The sequence below is a fragment of the Rhinoderma darwinii genome, chromosome 1, assembly GCF_050947455.1.
Source record: "Rhinoderma darwinii isolate aRhiDar2 chromosome 1, aRhiDar2.hap1, whole genome shotgun sequence".
NCBI lineage: Eukaryota > Metazoa > Chordata > Amphibia > Anura > Rhinodermatidae > Rhinoderma > Rhinoderma darwinii.
The window spans coordinates 247,727,481-247,737,141 of record NC_134687.1 but is presented as its reverse complement, the minus strand read 5'-3'; the positions used below and the strand labels follow the sequence as shown (position 1 = coordinate 247,737,141).

General features: G+C 41.8%; 27 pseudogenes; all 27 read left to right on the top strand.

Moving 5' to 3' along the window:
- Positions 1–3,379: 3,379 nt before the first annotated feature.
- LOC142671572 (5S ribosomal RNA) lies at positions 3,380–3,498 on the top strand (annotated as a pseudogene).
- A 67-nt stretch (positions 3,499–3,565) lies between these two features.
- On the top strand, positions 3,566–3,684 carry LOC142735641 (5S ribosomal RNA; annotated as a pseudogene).
- Positions 3,685–3,751: 67 nt separating this feature from the next.
- Positions 3,752–3,870, top strand: LOC142677986 (5S ribosomal RNA; annotated as a pseudogene).
- A 67-nt stretch (positions 3,871–3,937) lies between these two features.
- LOC142737480 (5S ribosomal RNA) lies at positions 3,938–4,056 on the top strand (annotated as a pseudogene).
- Positions 4,057–4,123: 67 nt separating this feature from the next.
- On the top strand, positions 4,124–4,241 carry LOC142703625 (5S ribosomal RNA; annotated as a pseudogene).
- Positions 4,242–4,308: 67 nt separating this feature from the next.
- Positions 4,309–4,427, top strand: LOC142736436 (5S ribosomal RNA; annotated as a pseudogene).
- A 67-nt stretch (positions 4,428–4,494) lies between these two features.
- On the top strand, positions 4,495–4,613 carry LOC142736801 (5S ribosomal RNA; annotated as a pseudogene).
- A 67-nt stretch (positions 4,614–4,680) lies between these two features.
- On the top strand, positions 4,681–4,799 carry LOC142680221 (5S ribosomal RNA; annotated as a pseudogene).
- Positions 4,800–4,866: 67 nt separating this feature from the next.
- Positions 4,867–4,985, top strand: LOC142669593 (5S ribosomal RNA; annotated as a pseudogene).
- A 67-nt stretch (positions 4,986–5,052) lies between these two features.
- LOC142694318 (5S ribosomal RNA) lies at positions 5,053–5,171 on the top strand (annotated as a pseudogene).
- Positions 5,172–5,238: 67 nt separating this feature from the next.
- Positions 5,239–5,357, top strand: LOC142710049 (5S ribosomal RNA; annotated as a pseudogene).
- Positions 5,358–5,424: 67 nt separating this feature from the next.
- LOC142734165 (5S ribosomal RNA) lies at positions 5,425–5,543 on the top strand (annotated as a pseudogene).
- Positions 5,544–5,610: 67 nt separating this feature from the next.
- On the top strand, positions 5,611–5,729 carry LOC142710985 (5S ribosomal RNA; annotated as a pseudogene).
- A 67-nt stretch (positions 5,730–5,796) lies between these two features.
- On the top strand, positions 5,797–5,915 carry LOC142737286 (5S ribosomal RNA; annotated as a pseudogene).
- A 67-nt stretch (positions 5,916–5,982) lies between these two features.
- On the top strand, positions 5,983–6,101 carry LOC142726279 (5S ribosomal RNA; annotated as a pseudogene).
- A 439-nt stretch (positions 6,102–6,540) lies between these two features.
- LOC142737323 (5S ribosomal RNA) lies at positions 6,541–6,659 on the top strand (annotated as a pseudogene).
- Positions 6,660–6,726: 67 nt separating this feature from the next.
- Positions 6,727–6,845, top strand: LOC142736778 (5S ribosomal RNA; annotated as a pseudogene).
- Positions 6,846–6,912: 67 nt separating this feature from the next.
- On the top strand, positions 6,913–7,031 carry LOC142735743 (5S ribosomal RNA; annotated as a pseudogene).
- Positions 7,032–7,098: 67 nt separating this feature from the next.
- Positions 7,099–7,217, top strand: LOC142738143 (5S ribosomal RNA; annotated as a pseudogene).
- Positions 7,218–7,844: 627 nt separating this feature from the next.
- LOC142736057 (5S ribosomal RNA) lies at positions 7,845–7,963 on the top strand (annotated as a pseudogene).
- A 427-nt stretch (positions 7,964–8,390) lies between these two features.
- On the top strand, positions 8,391–8,510 carry LOC142696797 (5S ribosomal RNA; annotated as a pseudogene).
- A 67-nt stretch (positions 8,511–8,577) lies between these two features.
- LOC142736552 (5S ribosomal RNA) lies at positions 8,578–8,696 on the top strand (annotated as a pseudogene).
- A 67-nt stretch (positions 8,697–8,763) lies between these two features.
- LOC142736551 (5S ribosomal RNA) lies at positions 8,764–8,882 on the top strand (annotated as a pseudogene).
- Positions 8,883–8,949: 67 nt separating this feature from the next.
- Positions 8,950–9,068, top strand: LOC142697816 (5S ribosomal RNA; annotated as a pseudogene).
- Positions 9,069–9,138: 70 nt separating this feature from the next.
- On the top strand, positions 9,139–9,257 carry LOC142708811 (5S ribosomal RNA; annotated as a pseudogene).
- Positions 9,258–9,324: 67 nt separating this feature from the next.
- Positions 9,325–9,443, top strand: LOC142698435 (5S ribosomal RNA; annotated as a pseudogene).
- Positions 9,444–9,510: 67 nt separating this feature from the next.
- LOC142698238 (5S ribosomal RNA) lies at positions 9,511–9,629 on the top strand (annotated as a pseudogene).
- The last annotated feature ends 32 nt before the right edge of the window (positions 9,630–9,661 follow it).

Sequence of the window (9,661 nt, the reverse complement as noted above, 5' to 3'; positions counted from 1 at the left end):
CTGACCCTATATGATGATACGTAAAGTTTGGTCTTTATAATTATAAGTTTTCTAAATGTATATTAACTGTTTATACAGTCTTAGTTTTAAATACTGTATTTTATATATATATATATATATATAAAATAAAAAAAATTGAATTCTAACATGTGAATTGGGATAAAAGGAGCAATACCTGTGGATCGCCGCTGCATCCTGTGTCGGAGATTCACAGTGAGCAAGAAAAAACTAAAGGGAAGCAGCGCTCCTAACTAGCCATCGATGAAAAATAATTCCCCTTCATGTAACTCTGCTACCTGTCAACTGAAAAGTCATCCACCACAGGGAAAAATGTTAGTCCATCATGTCTGATTCCCAGGTGTTTCTTTGCGGTACTCCTCTGTGTGGAAACATTTTTCACTCTGGCAGCTGATTTTTCCATTGACAGGTAGCAGAGTTACACAACAGGAAAACAAATTCCCCATCATGTAACTCTGCTACCTGTGAACTGAAAAGTCATCGGCTGTTTGAAGGGGGTGCACCGCTCGTATAAGCGCTGCTTCCCCTTACTTCATCACACTGTGAATCGCTAACTAGTTCGTATAGAAGCGAAGTATTGCCTAATTATTTTTTTTGGGCTTCCAGTTCAGTTCTGAAGTGGCTTTGAGGGGCCCATATATTAGACACCCCTATGAAACACGACATTTTAGAAACTAGACCCCTCAAAGTATTCACAACAGCATTTAGAAAGTTTATGCACAAAATGTTTTACCAGAGAAACGCAACTCAATACTTATTGTCCAGATTCTGCAGTAGAAATATCCCACATGTGGCCCTCGGGCGGTAATGGACTGAAGCACCGGCCTCAGAAGCAAAGGAGCATCTAGTGGATTTTGAGGCCGCCTTTTTATTAGGCACCATGTCCGGTTTGAATAGGTCTTGTGGTACCAAAATAGTGGAAACCCCCAAAAGGTGATCCCATTTTGGAAACTAGACCACTTGAGGAATACATTGTAGTTTTCTTGGGGTGCATGCAGCTTTTTGATCAGTTTTTATTCTATTTTTAAGTGGCGCGGTGACTAAAAAACAGCAATTCTATTGTTTTTTAATTCTATTTTTGTTACAGCGTTCACCGTGCGCTATAAATGACATATTCACTTTATTCTATGGGGCGATACGATTAGGGCTCATTTACACGAGCGTATTATACGTTTTTGCAACGCGCGTCGCAGGGACCTATGTTACTCTATGGGGCCGTGCAGACAGGTACGTGATTTTCACGCAGCGTATGTCCGCTGCGTGAAACGCACGACGTCCTATATTTGTGCGCTGTTCGCGCATCACGCACCCATTGAAGTCAATGGGTGTGTGAAAACCACGCATGTCGCACGGAAGCAATTCCGTGGGACGCGCGTGATTCACGCAACAGCACTGTAAAGGATGAATGAAAACAGAAAAGCACCACGTTCTTTTCTGTTTACAAACATCCAAACGGAGTGTCATCATAAAGGGCTGACACACGGAGCTGTTAAGTGCTTTTTGCGCACGCAAAACGCCGCGCTTTTTGCTTGCACAAAACGCACACGCTCGTGTAAACTCGGCCTTACGGTGACACCAGATGTTTATAGTTTTTTTATGTCTTATGGCGTTTGCACAATAAAATACGTTTTGTAAAAAATCATTCACTTTTTGTTACCTTATTCTAAGAGCCAGAACTTTATAATTTTTCCATCAATAAAGCCGTGCGAGGACTTATTTTTTGCGTAACGAACTGTAGTTTCGATCAGGACCATTTTTCGGTAAATGCAACTTTTTGATCTATTTTTAATACATTTTTTGGGAGGTGAAGTGACCAAACAATTGTGATTTTGGTACGGTATATTATTATTTTCTTTTACGGCGTTCACCGCGCGGGATAAATAACGAAATAATTTTGTAGTTCAGGCCGTTACGGACGCGGCGATACCAATTATGTATCGTTTATTTATATATTTTTATTAATAAAAAAGGACTGATAAGGGAAAAAAAGGGGGATTTTTTTAACTTTTAATTTCTTATTTTTACACATCTTTTTTAACTTTTTTTTTTACTTTATTACTTTGTCCCACTAGGGGACTTGAGGGCAGGAGGCCCTGATCGCTATTCTAATACACTGCACTACATCCGTAGTGCAGTGTATTAGAACTGTCAGCTATTCACTGACAGCAAGCATAGTGGGTCCTGACTTTGTCAGGACCCACTAGGCTTCCGTCGATGGCATAGCCGGACGCCTTTGTTTGGTGTCCGGTTGCCATAGTAACCATCGCCGGCCGCTATCGTGTAGCAGGCCGGCGATGGTAACTTAACCCCTAAAAACCCGCGATCTCTATAGAACGCGGCTTTTAAGAGGTTAGACAGCGGGGACACAGCGATCGGTCCCCGCTGTAGGAGCTGCGGCAGCTGCTGTACGAGACAGCAGCTGTCACAGCTCCTGCACCTGTCGGGAAGACGGCCGAAACGGCCGTTATTCCTGCAACTTCGTATACACACCGCTACACACCTTCAACCTTGCGCATGCGCAGTGTAATATACACGGCCGCTGAAGACGCAGCCACATAATTTCACAGAGCATGCGCGGTGGAGTGTGTTCACCACGCATGCTCTAATTCAATAAAGAAGCACGTGGTACGGTTACGTCATTTTTGACGTAACCGTACAGTGTGAAAGCCGGAAACCGGAAGCAAGGCAGAAGACCAAATGGACGGGTCTGCACAGGAAGTGCAGATTTTGCATTGCTAAGGGGACGGCGACGGAGGAGGATATACGACGCTACATCCATCTGATGAAACGTAAGTACATTGGAAAGTTATATATTTTTCATTGTTTTATTTAAATAAATGTAATTTTTTAGTTCCGGAATACCCCTTTAAGGCCTCGCTAGTACCAGTGTGGGAGACTGTCTGGGAATCCGTGATGCGGTTGACTTTTTATTATGTTGTTTAGATTTTGTTTCACAATAGATTAAATAGGACTATGGATTAAGGCTTTTAATGTCAATGGCCATTCTAAGCTGAATGTGCCTGCTATCGTCAGATCGCAGAAGTTACACAGCTTATGGCCTTGCTAGTACCAGTGTGGGAGACTGTCTGGAAATCCGTGGTGCGGTTGACTTTTTATTATGTTTAGATTTTGTTTCACAATCGATTAAAAAGGACTATGGATTAAAGCATTTAATGTCAATGGCCATTCTAAGCTGAATGTGCCTGCTCTCGTTAGATCGCTGAAGTTACACAGCTTAACGCCTCGCTAGTACCAGTGTGGGAGACTGTCTGGGAATCCGTGGTGCGGTTGAATTTTTATTATGTCGTTTAGATTTTGTTTCACAATCGATTAAAAAGGACTATGGATTAAATCATTTAATGTCAATGGCCATTCTAAGCTGAATGTCCCTGCTCTCGTCAAATCGCAGAAGTTACACAGCTTAAGGCCTCGCTAGTACCAGTGTGGGAGACTGTCTGGGAATCCGTGGTGCGGTTGACTTTTTATTATGTTGTTTAGATTTTGTTTCACAATAGATTAAATAGGACTATGGATTAAGGCTTTTAATGTCAATGGCCATTCTAAGCTGAATGTGCCTGCTCTCGTCAGATCGCAGAAGTTACACAGCTTAAGGCCTCGCTAGTACCAGTGTGGGAGACTGTCTGGGAATCCGTGGTGCGGTTGCCTTTTTATTATGTCGTTTAGATTTTGTTTCACAATCGATTAAAAAGGACTATGGATTAAAACATTTAATGTCAATGGCCATTCTAAGCTGAATGTGCCTGCTCTCGTCAGATCACAGAAGTTACACAGCTTAAGGCCTCGCTAGTACAAGTGTGGGAGACTGTCTGGGAATCCGTGGTGCGGTTGACTTTTTATTATGTCGTTTAGATTTTGTTTCACAATCGATTAAAAAGGACTATGGATTAAAGCATTTAATGTCAATGGCAATTCTAAGCTGAATGTGCCTGCTCTCGTCAGATCGCAGAAGTTACACAGCTTAAGGCCTCGGTAGTACTAGTGTGGGAGACTGTCTGGGAATCCGTGGTGCGGTTGACTTTTTATTATGTCGTTTAGATTTTGTTTCACAATCGATTAAAAAGGACTATGGATTAAAGCATTTAATGTCAATGCCATTCTAAGCTGCATGTGCCTGCTCTCGTCAGATCGCAGAAGTTACACAACTTAAGGCCTCGGTAGTACCAGTGTGGGAGACTGTCTGGGAATCCGTGGTGCGGTTGACTTTTTATTATGTTGTTTAGATTTTGTTTCACAATAGATTAAATAGGACTATGGATTAAGGCTTTTAATGTCAATGGCCATTCTAAACTGAATGTGCCTGCTCTCGTCAGATCGCAGAAGTTACACAGCTTAAGGCCTCGCTAGTACCAGTGTGGGAGACTGTCTGGGAATCCGTGGTGCGATTGACTCTTTATTATGTTGTTTAGATTTTGTTTCACAATAGATTAAATGGGACTATGGATTAAGGCTTTTAATGTCAATGGCCATTCTAAGCAGAATGTGCCTGCTCTCGTCAGATCGCAGAAGTTACACAGCTTAAGGCCTCGCTAGTACCAGTGTGGGAGACTGTCTGGGAATCCGTGGTGCGGTTGACTTTTTATTATGTTGTTTAGATTTTGTTTCACAATAGATTAAATAGGACTATGGATTAAGGCTTTTAATGTCAATGGCCATTCTAAGCTGAATGTGCCTGCTCTCGTCAGATCGCAGAAGTTACACAGCTTAAGGCCTCGCTAGTACCAGTGTGGGAGACTGTCTGGGAATCCGTGGTGCGGTTGACTTTTTATTATGTCGTTTAGATTTTGTTTCACAATAGATTAAATAGGACTATGGATTAAAGCATTTAACGTCAATGGCCATTCTAAGCTGAATGTGCCTGCTCTCGTCAGAACGCAGAAGTTACACAGCTTAAGGCCTCACTAGTACCATTGTGGGAGACTGTCTGGGAATCCGTGGTGTGGTTGAATTTTTATTATGTCGTTTAGATTTTGTTTCACAATCGATTAAAAAGGACTATGGATTAAAGCATTTAATGTCAATGCCCATTCTAAGCTGAATGTCCCTGCTCTCGTCAGATCGCAGAAGTTACACAGCTTAAGGCCTCGCTAGTACAAGTGTGGGAGACTGTCTGGGAATCCGTGGTGAGGTTGACTTTTTATTATGTCGTTTAGCTTTTGTTTCACAATCGATTAAAAAGGACTATGGATTAAAACATTTAATGTCAATGGCCATTCTAAGCTGAATGTGCCTGCTCTTGTCAGATCACAGAAGTTACACAGCTTAAGGCCTCGCTAGTACAAGTGTGGGAGACTGTCTGGGAATCCGTGGTGCGGTTGACTTTTTATTATGTCGTTTAGATTTTGTTTCACAATCGATTAAAAAGGACTATGGATTAAAGCATTTAATGTCAATGGCCATTCTAAGCTGAATGTGCCTGCTCTCGTCAGATCGCAGAAGTTACACAGCTTAAGGCCTCGGTAGTAATAGTGTGGGAGACTATCTGGGAATCCGTGGTGCGGTTGACTTTTTATTATGTCGTTTAGATTTTGTTTCACAATCGATTAAAAAGGACTATGGATTAAAGCATTTAATGTCAATGGCCATTCTAACCTGCATGTGCCTGCTCTCGTCAGATCGCAGAAGTTACACAGCTTAAGCCCTCGCTAGTACCAGTTTGGGAGACTGTCTGGGAATCCGTGGTGCGGTTGACTTTTTATTATGTCGTTTAGATTTTGTTTCACAATAGATTAAATAGGACTATAGATTAAAGCATTTAACGTCAATAGCCATTCTAAGCTGAATGTGCCTGCTCTCGTCAGAACGCAGAAGTTACACAGCTTAAGGCCTCGCTAGTACCAGTGTGGGAGACTGTCCGGGAATCCGTGGTGCGGTTGAATTTTTATTATGTCGTTTAGATTTTGTTTCACAATCGATTAAAAAGGACTATGGAATATAGCATTTAATGTCAATGGCCATTCTAAGCTGAATGTCCCTGCTCTCGTCAGATCGCAGAAGTTACACAGCTTAAGGCCTCGCTAGTACCAGTGTGGGAGACTGTCTGGGAATCCGTGGTGCGGTTGACTTTTTATTATGTTGTTTAGATTTTGTTTCACAATAGATTAAATAGGACTATGGATTAAGGCTTTTAATGTCAATGGCCATTCTAAGCTGAATGTGCCTGCTATCGTCAGATCGCAGAAGTTACACAGCTTATGGCCTTGCTAGTACCAGTGTGGGAGACTGTCTGGGAATCCGTGATGCGGTTGACTTTTTATTATGTCGTTTAGATTTTGTTTCACAATCGATTAAAAAGGACTATGGATTAAAGCATTTAATGTCAATGGCCATTCTAAGCTGAATGTGCCTGCTCTCGTTAGATCGCTGAAGTTACACAGCTTAACGCCTCGCTAGTACCAGTGTGGGAGACTGTCTGGGAATCCGTGGTGCGGTTGAATTTTTATTATGTCGTTTAGATTTTGTTTCACAATCGATTAAAAAGGACTATGGATTAAAGCATTTAATGTCAATGGCCATTCTAAACTGAATGTGCCTGCTCTCGTCAGATCGCAGAAGTTACACAGCTTAAGGTCTCGGTAGTACTAGTGTGGGAGACTGTCTGGGAATCCGTGGTGCGGTTGACTTTTTATTATGTCGTTTAGATTTTGTTTCACAATCGATTAAAAAGGACTATGGATTAAAGAATTTAATGTCAATGGCCATTCTAAGCTGCATGTGCCTGCTCTCGTCAGATCGCAGAAGTTACACAGCTTAAGGCCTCGCTAGTACCAGTGTGGGAGACTGTCTGGGAATCCGTGGTGTGGTTGACTTTTTATTATGTCGTTTAGATTTTGTTTCACAATAGATTAAATAGGACTATAGATTAAAGCATTTAAGGTCAATGGCCATTCTAAGCTGAATGTGCCTGCCCTCGTCAGAACGCAGAAGTTACACAGCTTAAGGCCTCGCTAGTACCAGTGTGGGAGACTGTCTGGGAATCCGTGGTGCGGTTGACTTTTTATTATGTTGTTTAGATTTTGTTTCACAATAGATTAAATAGGACTATGGATTAAGGCTTTTAATGTCAATGGCCATTCTAAGCTGAATGTGCCTGCTCTCGTCAGATCGCAGAAGTTACACAGCTTAAGGCCTCGCTAGTACCAGTGTGGGAGACTGTCTGGGAATCCGTGATGCGGTTGACTTTTTATTATGTTGTTTAGATTCTGTTTCACAATAGATTAAATAGGACTATGGATTAAGGCTTTTAATGTCAATGGCCATTCTAAGCTGAATGTGCCTTTTATCGTCAGATCGCAGAAGTTACACAGCTTATGGCTTTGCTAGTACCAGTGTGGGAGACTGTCTGGGAATCCGTGGTGCGGTTGACTTTTTATTATGTCGTTTAGATTTTGTTTCACAATAGATTAAATAGGACTATGGATTAAAGCATTTGACGTCAATGGCAATTCTAAGCCAAATGTCCCTGCTCTCGTCAGATCGCAGAAGTTACACAGCTTAAGGCCTCGCTAGTACCAGTGTGGGAGACTGTCTGGGAATCCGTGGTGCGGTTGAATTTTTATTATGTCGTTTAGATTTTGTTTCCCAATCGATTAAAAAGGACTATGGATTAAAGCATTTGATGTCAATGGCCATTCTAAGCTGAGTGTCCCTGCTCTTGTCAGATCGCAGAAGTTACACAGCTTAAGGCCTCGCTAGTACCAGTGTGGGAAAAAGTGTCTGGGAATCCGTGGTGCGGTTGACTTTTTATTATGTTGTTTAGATTTTGTTTCACAATAGATTAAATAGGACTATGGATTAAGGCTTTTAATGTCAATGGCCATTCTAAGCTGAATGTGCCTGCTCTCGTCAGATCGCAGAAGTTACACAGCTTAAGGCCTCGCTAGTACCAGTGTGGGAGATTGTCTGGGAATCCGTGGTGCGGTTGACTTTTTATTATGTCGTTTAGATTTTGTTTCACAATCGATTAAAAAGGACTATGGATTAAAGCATTTAATGTCAATGGCCATTCTAAGATGAATGTGCCTGCTCTCGTTAGATCGCAGAAGTTACACAGCTTAACGTCTCGCTAGTGCCAGTGTGGGAGACTGTCTGGGAATCCGTGGTGCGGTTGACATTTTATTATGTCGTTTAGATTTTGTTTCACAATAGATTAAATAGGACTATGGATTAAAGGATTTAATGTCAATGGCCATTCTAAGCTGAATGTGCCTGCTCTCGTCAGATCGCAGAAGTTACACAGCTTAAGTCCTCGCTAGTACCAGTGTGGGAATCCGTGGTGCGGTTGAATTTTTATTATGTCGTTTAGATTTTGTTTCACAATCGATTAAAAAGGACTATGGATTAAAGCATTTAATGTCAACGGCCATTCTAAGCTGAATGTCCCTGCTCTCGTCAGATCGCAGAAGTTACACAGCTTTAAGGCCTCGCTAGTACCAGTGTGGGAGACTGTCTGGGAATCCATGGTGCGGTTGACTTTTTATTATGTCGTTTAGATTTTGTTTCACAATCGATTAAAAAGGACTATGGATTAAAGGATTTAATGTCAATGGCCATTCTAAGCTGAATGTGCCTGCTCTCGTCAGATCGCAGAAGTTACACAGCTTAAGGCCTCGCTAGTACCAGTGTGGGAGACTGTCTGGGAATCCGTGGTGCGGTTGAATTTTTATTATGTCGTTTAGATTTTGTTTCACAATAGATTAAATAGGACTATGGATTAAAGCATTTAACGTCAATGGCCATTCTAAGCTGAATGTGCCTGCTCTCGTCAGATCGCAGAAGTTACACAGCTTAAGGCCTCGCTAGTACCAGTGTGGGAGACTGTCTGGGAATCCGTGGTGCGGTTGAATTTTTATTATGTCGTTTAGATTTTGTTTCACAATCGATTAAAAAGGACTATGGATTAAAGCATTTAATGTCAATGGCAATTCTAAGCTTAATGTCCCTGCTCTCGTCAGATTGCAGAAGTTACACAGCTTAAGGCCTCGCTAGTACCAGTGTGGGAGACTGTCTGGGAATCCGTGGTGCAGTTGACTTTTTATTATGTCGTTTAGATTTTGTTTCACAATCGATTAAAAAGGACTATGGATTAAAGCATTTTTTGATGTCAATGGCCATTCTAAGCTGAATGTGAATGCTCTCGTCAGATCGCATTAGTTACACAGCTTAAGGCCTCGCTAGTACCAGTGTGGGAGACTGTCTGGGAATCCGTGGTGCGTTTGACTTTTTATTATGTCGTTTAGATTTTGTTTCACAATCGATTAAAAAGGACTATGGATTAACGCATTTTATGCCAATGGCCATTCTAAGCTGAATGTGCCTGCTCTCGTTAGATCGCAGAAGTTACACAGCTTAACGCCTCGCTAGTACTAGTGTGGGAGACTGTCTGGGAATCCGTGGTGCGGTTGACTTTTTATTATGTCGTTTAGATTTTGTTTCACAATAGATTAAATAGGACTATGGATTAAAACATTTAACGTCAATGGCCATTCTAAGCTGAATGTCCCTGCTCTCGTCAGATCGCAGAAGTTGCACAGCTTAAGGCCTCGCTAGTACAAGTGTGGGAGACTGTCTGGGAATCCGTGGTGCGGTTGACTTTTTATTATGTTGTTTAGATTTTGTTTCACAA